This window comes from Drosophila miranda, chromosome XL, assembly GCF_003369915.1.
Source record: "Drosophila miranda strain MSH22 chromosome XL, D.miranda_PacBio2.1, whole genome shotgun sequence".
NCBI classification, from domain to species: Eukaryota; Metazoa; Arthropoda; class Insecta; order Diptera; family Drosophilidae; genus Drosophila; species Drosophila miranda.
Genome location: NC_046673.1, coordinates 25,307,538 through 25,320,083, shown reverse-complemented (window position 1 = coordinate 25,320,083; position 12,546 = coordinate 25,307,538). Strand labels below are relative to the sequence as shown.

The following is a 12,546-nucleotide window of genomic DNA, read 5'->3' as shown; positions in this document are numbered from 1 at the left end:
CTGCCCCGGACCAGAGGGCGGAACAGTAACGAAGGAAGAAATGAAGACAGAAACAAAACAAGCAATAGCTCTGGCTGCCCCGGACCAGTGGGCAGAGGAGAAACAAAAACAAGACAAAACAAATAAAAGACAAGACATAGAATAGATAACATATATATGTATATAATCTCCCTTTTCTGCCAATGAAGGCAACCAAAATGTTCCCCTTAATTATAATCTACATTTAAATCTATCTATAGTCTAGAGTATTATGCTTTAGCTCTACCCACTCCCTCTCCCCCCTCTGGCAAACGGACTGTTGCCAAAGTGGAGAGATTTCCCCATATGGACGATTGCGCCGGCAACACTGCCGGCAATGGAGATTTCGTGCTGTTTAAAGCATCGTATTTGCTGCCTACGGCTGCTGTTAGCAACCGTAGACAGCTATTTACATACATTTATATTAAGTAACAGCCTCAACAAATTGTACCTAAAATGCTATATTAAGTATTGGTATAAATAAAGTCCCCATAGCGTAACGTAACTCTGGCTCCCCTAACCTGCTGGATCAGGCCAAGGCTCGAGCTGGGTTACGTTACGTTATGTTAGTTACGTATCGCCTCCGCTGCATACGACACACAAAAAATGGAAAAATAAAAGCCGGTGTTCCTCAGGGCAGCAATTTAGGTCCTCTTCTATACAGCATCTACTCATCTGACGTTCCGCTACCAAACTGCTTGAATGGATATCACCCCACTTCGATACCGGTGTTGAGGGAAAAAAACAGGATGTTAGCTACGTATGCAGATGACACAATTATTATGAGCAGAGCGGACTTCCCCCTGACTGCGGCAAAAATGAACGAACAATACCTAAATAAGTTCAGTGTTTGGGCTAAAAAATGGGAAATGGGCATTAACGAAAAGAAAACAGCCCACGTATTTTTCACATTGAACAAACTTAGCAAAACACAGCAAGAAAGTACGCCTAAGTTAAATGGACAAAGAATTCCTAACAAATTCAAACAAATGTATCTTGGGGTTACGCTCGATAGGAAACTTAGCCTTAACCACCATGTCAAAGCCATTATAAATAAGACAAGAACTGCGTCAATAAAACTTGATTGGATTATTGGCTGCAAAAGCCGGCTTGCCAAAGACTGCAAAGTGACCATCCTAAAACAATTAATCATGCCAATTTGGTATTATGCTTTTCCAGTCTGGGGTGCTCTGGCTTCCGACTCATTAGTGAAAAAGATACAAACACTCCAAAACAAACTAGTGAGGAGGGCAGTTAGGGCCACAAGATATACAAGAAACGACAATATCAGAAGTGTATACAATATCAAAACTGTCGAGGAGGTTTACGAGAAGGCTAGCGGCCGTCTCGCTAATTCACTCGTGGATCACTCAAACTCCGAAGTGGCCAGACTGCTGACCAACCCCCATGTCCCTAATAGATTGAAATCTAGCCGCCACAGATATGACAATCAACTCCGGAAGTTTATCCTCCCGCGTTGTAATGGACAACGTCAGGAACAGCAAAATCCAGATCTGGATCCGAACCGATACTATTCCGAAGCTGAGCGCAAAGTTATAGTAGAGAAGTATGTACCCATCCTGAGGAAAGGACTTCCTACTCTGCTGAGGTTAGAAAACGAAGAACAGGAAAGACTGGAAAAGGCTAAAATGGACAATAGAGAGGCCGAACGGAAGAAAAAACCATACAAACACCCGGACAGATTCTGCGAACTACAAATAAACGTGTACAGAAAAATGTATGCTCAAGGGAAATATACTAGGGAAACAATACTTGAAAGAATCAGGGGCCAACCATTGGGTATACAAAGAATTATAGTGCCAGACCACAGAGGGGATGAAGAGGAAGGCGTCCTCCAGCCGAATGGTTAAGACTTGATCCAATGGTAGAGCAAAAATCCAGAAAGTATAAACCTACAATTAAAACTAATTAAAAGCAGCCAAAACATAACTTAAACCGCTCACCAAATCACCTCCAAGCAAACCAATCAAAGCCTGCAAGTGGAATACAATCAAAATCAGCCAAAACAGAAATAAACTCGCTCACCAAATTCAACGCACACCTCCAAATAAACCAATTGAACCTGCAAATAAAATACAATTAAAATCTGTCAAAACACAAATTAATTTACTTACCACGCTAGCTTCCAAACAAACCAATCAAAACCTGCAAATAAAATACAATCAAGGTCAGCCAAAACATAAATGGACTCGCTTACCAAATACAACGCAAACCTCCAAATATAACCAATTGAACCTGCAAATAAAATACAATTAAAATCAGTAAAAACACAAATTAATTTACTTACCACGCTAGCTTCCAAACAAACCAATCAAAACCTGCAAATGGAATACAATCAAAATCAGCCAAAACAGAAATAAACTCGCTTACCAAAATTAACGCACACCTTCAAATAAACCAATTGAACCTGCAAATAAAATACAATTAAAATCAGTCAAAACACAATTTAATTTACTTACCACGCTAGCTTCCAAACAAACCAATCAAAACCTGCAAATGGAATACAATCAAAATCAGCCAAAACAGAAATAAACTCGCTTACCAAATTCAACGCACACCTTCAAATAAACCAATTGAACCTGCAAATAAAATACAATTAAAATCAGTCAAAACACAATTTAATTTACTTACCACGCTAGCTTCCAAACAAACCAATCAAAACCTGCAAATAAAATACAATCAAAATCAGCCAAAACAGAAATAAACTCGCTTACCAAATTCAACGCACACCTTCAAATAAACCAATTGAACCTGCAAATAAAATACAATTAAAATCTGTCAAAACACAAATTAATTTACTTACCACGCTAGCTTCCAAACAAACCAATCAAAACCTGCAAATAAAATACAATCAAGATCAGCCAAAACATAAATGGACTCGCTTACCAAATACAACGCAGACCTCCAAATATAACCAATTGAACCTGCAAATAAAATACAATTAAAATCAGTCAAAACACAAATTAATACTTACCACGCTAGCTTCCAAACAAACCAATCAAAACCTGCAAATAAAATACAATCAAAATCAGCCAAAACAGAAATAAACTGACTTACCAAATTCAACGCAAACCTCTAAATAAATTAATTTAGCCTGCAAATAAAATGTAGCTAAAATTAACCAAAGGAAAAGCACAAATAGACTTACTTACCAAACTCAACGCAAACCTCCCAATGGACCAATCGAACCTGTAAATAGAAAATAATTAAAATCAGTCAAAACAAAGGTTAAAAAATCCAATAAATATAACAACACAAATTACCTAACTGGATTCCTGACACTTGATCACCAAACCTACAAAACATAAACCTGAAAATAAAACAATATTAAAATCAGCCAGGAGTTTCATATCATCCACAGAAAGAAGCATATGCGCCGCCGTTCTTCTTAGAGCTGCATCGGTTGGATTCGGCCAGGAAAAGAGGGACGAGGCGATGCCGCGCTTGCGTTGCCGATGCTTGGAGGTCTCCCTGTCGTCCATACCTCCGTTTCGCACCGGATGAGGGGTCCAGGAGCGGCGTCACAAAATTTGTATGCCTAAGCCAGAAAAAAGAAAACACAAGCCGATCTTAACTTACCTTTTGTTTACAAGAGCAAATTGATAACTGTCTAGTATTTTTCTGTCTGTTATTATCAATGTTACCGTAAAGTAAAAAAAAATACCTAAATGTTAAAAAAATGTTAAATGTTTCCATAAATAATGTTATATGTTGCCAATAGTAATAAGAACATTAATAAATAAAGCTTCAGGTCACTCTAAAGTGCCCTGAGCCAGTCAAAAAAAAAAAAAAAAAACCTGCAAATAAAATACAATTAAAATCTGTCAAAACACAAATTAATTTACTTACCACGCTAGCTTCCAAACAAACCAATCAAAACCTGCAAATAAAATACAATCAAGGTCAGCCAAAACATAAATGGACTCGCTTACCAAATACAACGCAAACCTCCAAATATAACCAATTGAACCTGCAAATAAAATACAATTAAAATCAGTAAAAACACAAATTAATTTACTTACCACGCTAGCTTCCAAACAAACCAATCAAAACCTGCAAATGGAATACAATCAAAATCAGCCAAAACAGAAATAAACTCGCTTACCAAAATTAACGCACACCTTCAAATAAACCAATTGAACCTGCAAATAAAATACAATTAAAATCAGTCAAAACACAATTTAATTTACTTACCACGCTAGCTTCCAAACAAACCAATCAAAACCTGCAAATGGAATACAATCAAAATCAGCCAAAACAGAAATAAACTCGCTTACCAAATTCAACGCACACCTTCAAATAAACCAATTGAACCTGCAAATAAAATACAATTAAAATCAGTCAAAACACAATTTAATTTACTTACCACGCTAGCTTCCAAACAAACCAATCAAAACCTGCAAATAAAATACAATCAAAATCAGCCAAAACAGAAATAAACTCGCTTACCAAATTCAACGCACACCTTCAAATAAACCAATTGAACCTGCAAATAAAATACAATTAAAATCTGTCAAAACACAAATTAATTTACTTACCACGCTAGCTTCCAAACAAACCAATCAAAACCTGCAAATAAAATACAATCAAGATCAGCCAAAACATAAATGGACTCGCTTACCAAATACAACGCAGACCTCCAAATATAACCAATTGAACCTGCAAATAAAATACAATTAAAATCAGTCAAAACACAAATTAATACTTACCACGCTAGCTTCCAAACAAACCAATCAAAACCTGCAAATAAAATACAATCAAAATCAGCCAAAACAGAAATAAACTGACTTACCAAATTCAACGCAAACCTCTAAATAAATTAATTTAGCCTGCAAATAAAATGTAGCTAAAATTAACCAAAGGAAAAGCACAAATAGACTTACTTACCAAACTCAACGCAAACCTCCCAATGGACCAATCGAACCTGTAAATAGAAAATAATTAAAATCAGTCAAAACAAAGGTTAAAAAATCCAATAAATATAACAACACAAATTACCTAACTGGATTCCTGACACTTGATCACCAAACCTACAAAACATAAACCTGAAAATAAAACAATATTAAAATCAGCCAGGAGTTTCATATCATCCACAGAAAGAAGCATATGCGCCGCCGTTCTTCTTAGAGCTGCATCGGTTGGATTCGGCCAGGAAAAGAGGGACGAGGCGATGCCGCGCTTGCGTTGCCGATGCTTGGAGGTCTCCCTGTCGTCCATACCTCCGTTTCGCACCGGATGAGGGGTCCAGGAGCGGCGTCACAAAATTTGTATGCCTAAGCCAGAAAAAAGAAAACACAAGCCGATCTTAACTTACCTTTTGTTTACAAGAGCAAATTGATAACTGTCTAGTATTTTTCTGTCTGTTATTATCAATGTTACCGTAAAGTAAAAAAAAATACCTAAATGTTAAAAAAATGTTAAATGTTTCCATAAATAATGTTATATGTTGCCAATAGTAATAAGAACATTAATAAATAAAGCTTCAGGTCACTCTAAAGTGCCCTGAGCCAGTCAAAAAAAAAAAAAAAAAAAACAGATACGAAGCCACTTCACCTTCACAGAAATTGGTAATCCACATCCAGAATGTCGATGCACTGGACCTCGGCCAGCTTCAGCCCTGTTGATGCTGTCCTGCAGTCCCAGTTTAGCGCCGACACTCGCAAGGATTCCACTTCGCAGCCGACGACGAGACCAATAGGCGCAATGATGTTCTCCACGGCCGCATACTCCACCTGAAATAATTAAAACAAATTAAAAACAATGTAAACAAAGTAGCAATAAGATTAGTGTTACCCTAGCATCTAGCCAAATGATCGATAGCTGTTAAAAAAAATACCAAATAAGCCAATACCGTAACAAATGTTACCCTGTCAATTCACAGCCACGTCTGCAACTACATGTAATGTAGATAAGCAGCCGGCGCGAAACTATTTGTAAAATATGCTAAAGAGTATAATCAAATAAAACGGTTCTCTCTTCATGTCGGCCTCCCTCCCCCCTGCTAATGCAGGTGGCGATGGGAATTGGTTCGACATGAAGAGAGACTACCAATTTAGTTCGCAAGACGAACAAGAACAAAAATGACATGCGCCCCCTCTCCTATCGCTCGACCTCATTGGCGGATCTGACAAGTGACATGCCATCAACTTCAGCTGCCGCTGCAGCCAAGTCGATGCAGGCCCCGTCCGCTGCACTGTCAACCAAGCCATTGCTAGCCCCCCCCGCTGCCATGCTACCCAGAGCCTCTGCTGCAGCTGCCTGTGCTGCCATTCCTGCTGCTGCCAAAGCCACCGCCCATACTCGCGTAGCTGCCGCCGCAGCTAAACGCCCTCCAGCTGCAACAGCTCCTACTACTGCTAGTGCTGCTCGTGTAGCTGCCCACGCCGCTCAACGTCCTCCAGTTTCTACTGGTGCCCTTGCAGCACCTGTGCAGAGCCAGCCGACTCTGTGCGAGATCCTCAAGGTGCAGCGGGAGAAACTGGCATTGGAAAGGAAAGCAACTGCTAAGCTGATGGCAGAGTATGAGGCTCGGAACAAGAAGCGAACGACCACCTTGGGCTCGCCGATTACAAAGGCGTCGGCCAAGAAGATCAAGCGGACAGCAATCACCAAGGAGAAGCCTGACTCTAGCCAGAGGAGTATAACGAACTACTTCGAAATACTCTCGGATGCTGACGACGTAGCCAATGACGACATGGATATTGACACTGACTGCAGCGAGGGAGAGACGGAAGCCGAGGAACCTGTTCCCACAAACAGGCCCTCTACTCCTCACACCACCCCCCCGCCTGCCCCTACCACTGCGCACGCACCCAATGCTGCTGCTACTGCTGACGCCAGAATTGTGCGGCCAGCCCCTATATACATTCCCAACGTCTCTGAAATCGTTCCCCTGCTCCAATGCATTGACAATGCCATTGGCGCAGGCACATATGACACTAAGACTGCCAACAATGGATCTCTTAAAGTCATGTGCCATACAATAGATGGCTATAGGGCCCTAATTCGGCTCTTATCTGAGGGGGAAGGTGTGGATTACCATACATTTCGACTGCGAAGCGAGAGGGGTATGCGTATCGTCATACGTCACCTGCACCGTTCCACACCCACAGACTGGGTGCGTGAACAGCTTGGTAGACTCGGATATAAGGTGAGGCATATTGCCAATATACATAAAAGATTTACAAAGGAGCCATTGGACCTATTCGAGGTTGAGCTTGAGCCACAGGAGAGCAACAATGGTATCTATGAGCTAACGGCAATTTGCAGCCAGCGGATCAAGGTCGAGAAGCCCATACGCGCGCCAGGCGTTCCCCAGTGTCATAAGTGTCAGATGTTTGGGCACTCGAAGAACTACTGCAGCCGTGCAGTTGTATGTCTCAAGTGTGGGGAGAAGCATGACCCCAAGGACTGCCCCAAGAAGCGGGAGGATGTGCCGAAATGCGCCAACTGTAATGGTCCCCATGTTGCCAGCTACCGTGGTTGCATCAAATATAAAGAATACTGCAACAGAAGGAAAAATGGGTTAGAACAGACCAACAGGATGTTGAGCAAACTTTCAATGCCTACCTTACCCGCCGCTCAGGGTTTGCGGCGTCCCCGCCAGCCACCCGTCATGAACCAGCAGGGCTTTCCAGCACTGCAGCAGCCAAGCCGCCGGCGAGCGCGCTCAGGCGCAAGAGCTCCTGCTCCTCCAGCTCAGATGAGCAGCTATGCCGATGCACTCCGCACAAGGCAGCCAGCGAGTCATTCCCAGCCTCTTCCAGGGAGGCAAGTATGGCAGTCGGTGCCACCCACAGCGACCACAATCGGATTCCAGCCCACTGTGAGCAGTCAGAGTGTCCGTCCTAGCGATGAACTCAGCCAGAAACTGGACTACCTCATCACACTGCTGACACAGGAGCGGATCCAGCATGCGGCCGCCGCTGCTGAATCTACCCAGAAACTGGAAGGGAAGATAGATGTACTAATTGCACAGATGACTAAGCTGACAGATTGCTTATACGCTAGCATCCAGGCAAATTCTTATGCCAGTAATGTATAGTACTAGTACTAATTACTCCAATTGACAAGCAATAGCTCTGGCTGCCCCGGACCAGTGGGCAGAAGAGAAACGTAAACAAGACAAAAACAAATAAGAAGACAAGAATTAGAATAGAAAACATACATATATAATCTCCCTTTTCTGCCAAAATGTTTCCCCTTAGTCGATAATGTAAACTTAAACTTAATTTAAAGTCTAGAGTATTTTATGCTTTGGCTCTGCCCACTCCCTCTCCCCGCTCTGGCTAACGGACTGTTGCCAAAGTGGAGAGATTTCCCCCAATGATGATTGCGCCGGCAGCACTGCCGGCAGAGGAGATTTCGTGCTGTTCAAAGCATCGTATTTGCTGCCTACGGCTGCTAACAGCAGCTCGTAGACAGCTATTTACAAATATTTATAAGATACAGCCTCAACATATTGTACCTAAAATGCTAGATTAAGTATTGGTATAAATAAAGTCCCCATAGCGCAACGTAACTCTGGCTCCCCTAACCTGCTGGATCAGGCCAAGGCTCGAGCTGGGTTACGTTACGTTATGTTAGTTACGTATCGCCACCGCTGCATACGACACACAAAAACGCAAAAATAAAAAAATTAAAGCATTAAACATTGCCAAAAATTCGCAAATTATATTGCACATGTATTAATATACATTGTGCAATATTCTGTAAATACATTCCGGGCAACGCGAAGTGTTGTGCCGTGTATAAGTTTTTCACTGACCTACAACATAACCAAAGTGCCGAAAGTGAAAAAACGTGGGGTAGGCTGCAGCCGCTGCTGCCCCCCCCCCCCCCCCCCCCTTCACCATTCTCACACTTGTGTCAAATTGCGCTAATAAAGCCACAAAAAACAATAAACAATGGTACGCAAACCGTGTCCCAAGTCAAAGAAGAAGCCCACTGTGGCCTCACGTGCTCCCTTTTCGGACAGCGAAGATGATCTGCATTCCCCCCCGCAACTAATGCCGGGAATCTCACAGACTGACATGCGCCCCCTCTCCTATCGCTCGACCTCATTGGCGGATCTGACAAGTGACATGCCATCAACTTCAGCTGCCGCTGCAGCCAAGTCGATGCAGGCCCCGTCCGCTGCACTGTCAACCAAGCCATTGCTAGCCCCCCCCGCTGCCATGCTACCCAGAGCCTCTGCTGCAGCTGCCTGTGCTGCCATTCCTGCTGCTGCCAAAGCCACCGCCCATACTCGCGTAGCTGCCGCCGCAGCTAAACGCCCTCCAGCTGCAACAGCTCCTACTACTGCTAGTGCTGCTCGTGTAGCTGCCCACGCCGCTCAACGTCCTCCAGTTTCTACTGGTGCCCTTGCAGCACCTGTGCAGAGCCAGCCGACTCTGTGCGAGATCCTCAAGGTGCAGCGGGAGAAACTGGCATTGGAAAGGAAAGCAACTGCTAAGCTGATGGCAGAGTATGAGGCTCGGAACAAGAAGCGAACGACCACCTTGGGCTCGCCGATTACAAAGGCGTCGGCCAAGAAGATCAAGCGGACAGCAATCACCAAGGAGAAGCCTGACTCTAGCCAGAGGAGTATAACGAACTACTTCGAAATACTCTCGGATGCTGACGACGTAGCCAATGACGACATGGATATTGACACTGACTGCAGCGAGGGAGAGACGGAAGCCGAGGAACCTGTTCCCACAAACAGGCCCTCTACTCCTCACACCACCCCCCCGCCTGCCCCTACCACTGCGCACGCACCCAATGCTGCTGCTACTGCTGACGCCAGAATTGTGCGGCCAGCCCCTATATACATTCCCAACGTCTCTGAAATCGTTCCCCTGCTCCAATGCATTGACAATGCCATTGGCGCAGGCACATATGACACTAAGACTGCCAACAATGGATCTCTTAAAGTCATGTGCCATACAATAGATGGCTATAGGGCCCTAATTCGGCTCTTATCTGAGGGGGAAGGTGTGGATTACCATACATTTCGACTGCGAAGCGAGAGGGGTATGCGTATCGTCATACGTCACCTGCACCGTTCCACACCCACAGACTGGGTGCGTGAACAGCTTGGTAGACTCGGATATAAGGTGAGGCATATTGCCAATATACATAAAAGATTTACAAAGGAGCCATTGGACCTATTCGAGGTTGAGCTTGAGCCACAGGAGAGCAACAATGGTATCTATGAGCTAACGGCAATTTGCAGCCAGCGGATCAAGGTCGAGAAGCCCATACGCGCGCCAGGCGTTCCCCAGTGTCATAAGTGTCAGATGTTTGGGCACTCGAAGAACTACTGCAGCCGTGCAGTTGTATGTCTCAAGTGTGGGGAGAAGCATGACCCCAAGGACTGCCCCAAGATGCGGGAGGATGTGCCGAAATGCGCCAACTGTAATGGTCCCCATGTTGCCAGCTACCGTGGTTGCATCAAATATAAAGAATACTGCAACAGAAGGAAAAATGGGTTAGAACAGACCAACAGGATGTTGAGCAAACTTTCAATGCCTACCTTACCCGCCGCTCAGGGTTTGCGGCGTCCCCGCCAGCCACCCGTCATGAACCAGCAGGGCTTTCCAGCACTGCAGCAGCCAAGCCGCCGGCGAGCGCGCTCAGGCGCAAGAGCTCCTGCTCCTCCAGCTCAGATGAGCAGCTATGCCGATGCACTCCGCACAAGGCAGCCAGCGAGTCATTCCCAGCCTCTTCCAGGGAGGCAAGTATGGCAGTCGGTGCCACCCACAGCGACCACAATCGGATTCCAGCCCACTGTGAGCAGTCAGAGTGTCCGTCCTAGCGATGAACTCAGCCAGAAACTGGACTACCTCATCACACTGCTGACACAGGAGCGGATCCAGCATGCGGCCGCCGCTGCTGAATCTACCCAGAAACTGGAAGGGAAGATAGATGTACTAATTGCACAGATGACTAAGCTGACAGATTGCTTATACGCTAGCATCCAGGCAAATTCTTATGCCAGTAATGTATAGTACTAGTACTAATTACTCCAATTGACAAGCAATAGCTCTGGCTGCCCCGGACCAGTGGGCAGAAGAGAAACGTAAACAAGACAAAAACAAATAAGAAGACAAGAATTAGAATAGAAAACATACATATATAATCTCCCTTTTCTGCCAAAATGTTTCCCCTTAGTCGATAATGTAAACTTAAACTTAATTTAAAGTCTAGAGTATTTTATGCTTTGGCTCTGCCCACTCCCTCTCCCCGCTCTGGCTAACGGACTGTTGCCAAAGTGGAGAGATTTCCCCCAATGATGATTGCGCCGGCAGCACTGCCGGCAGAGGAGATTTCGTGCTGTTCAAAGCATCGTATTTGCTGCCTACGGCTGCTAACAGCAGCTCGTAGACAGCTATTTACAAATATTTATAAGATACAGCCTCAACATATTGTACCTAAAATGCTAGATTAAGTATTGGTATAAATAAAGTCCCCATAGCGCAACGTAACTCTGGCTCCCCTAACCTGCTGGATCAGGCCAAGGCTCGAGCTGGGTTACGTTACGTTATGTTAGTTACGTATCGCCACCGCTGCATACGACACACAAAAAAAAATCGTGCTGTTCAAAGCATCGTATTTGCTGCCTACGGCTGCTAACAGCAGCTCGTAGACAGCTATTTACAAATATTTATAAGATACAGCCTCAACATATTGTACCTAAAATGCTAGATTAAGTATTGGTATAAATAAAGTCCCCATAGCGCAACGTAACTCTGGCTCCCCTAACCTGCTGGATCAGGCCAAGGCTCGAGCTGGGTTACGTTACGTTATGTTAGTTACGTATCGCCACCGCTGCATACGACACACAAAAAAGACACACAAAAAAAAAAAAAAAAACAAACAAAAACGTTCCGCAAAAATCAAAAAATTAAAGCATTAAACATTGCCAAAAATTCGCAAATTATATTGCACATGTATTAATATACATTGTGCAATATTCTGTAAATACATTCCGGGCAACGCGAAGTGTTGTGCCGTGTATAAGTTTTTCACTGACCTACAACATAACCAAAGTGCCGAAAGTGAAAAAACGTGGGGTAGGCTGCAGCCGCTGCTGCCCCCCCCCCCCCCCCCCCCCCCCCCCCCCCCCCCCCCCCCCCCCCCCCCCCCCCCCCCCCCCCCCCCTTCACCATTCTCACACTTGTGTCAAATTGCGCTAATAAAGCCACAAAAAACAATAAACAATGGTACGCAAACCGTGTCCCAAGTCAAAGAAGAAGCCCACTGTGGCCTCACGTGCTCCCTTTTCGGACAGCGAAGATGATCTGCATTCCCCCCGCAACTAATGCCGGGAATCTCACAGACTGACATGCGCCCCCTCTCCTATCGCTCGACCTCATTGGCGGATCTGACAAGTGACATGCCATCAACTTCAGCTGCCGCTGCAGCCAAGTCGATGCAGGCCCCGTCCGCTGCACTGTCAACCAAGCCATTGCTAGCCCCCCCCGCTGCCATGCTACCCAGAGCCTCTGCTGCAGCTGCCTGTGC

General features: G+C 44.6%; 3 long non-coding RNA genes across 4 annotated transcripts; all 3 read right to left on the bottom strand.

The window, feature by feature from the left end:
* Positions 1-2,158: 2,158 nt before the first annotated feature.
* Positions 2,159-4,053, bottom strand: LOC117186220. Of its 2 annotated transcripts, XR_004471354.1 has the most exons (4): positions 3,972-4,053; positions 3,889-3,919; positions 2,237-2,274; positions 2,163-2,184 (listed from the first exon to the last, which is right to left on the bottom strand). It is a non-coding gene; the product is annotated as an uncharacterized LOC117186220 (long non-coding RNA). The 2 variants fall into 2 exon arrangements; XR_004471353.1 differs by having other exon boundaries at positions 2,159-2,274.
* On the bottom strand, positions 3,095-3,815 carry LOC117186219. The gene is made up of 3 exons (XR_004471352.1): positions 3,303-3,815; positions 3,192-3,228; positions 3,095-3,133 (listed from the first exon to the last, which is right to left on the bottom strand). It is a non-coding gene; the product is annotated as an uncharacterized LOC117186219 (long non-coding RNA).
* Positions 4,054-4,829: 776 nt separating the features above from the next.
* On the bottom strand, positions 4,830-5,826 carry LOC117186218. The gene is made up of 3 exons (XR_004471351.1): positions 5,038-5,826; positions 4,927-4,963; positions 4,830-4,868 (listed from the first exon to the last, which is right to left on the bottom strand). It is a non-coding gene; the product is annotated as an uncharacterized LOC117186218 (long non-coding RNA).
* Positions 5,827-12,546: the final 6,720 nt, after the last annotated feature.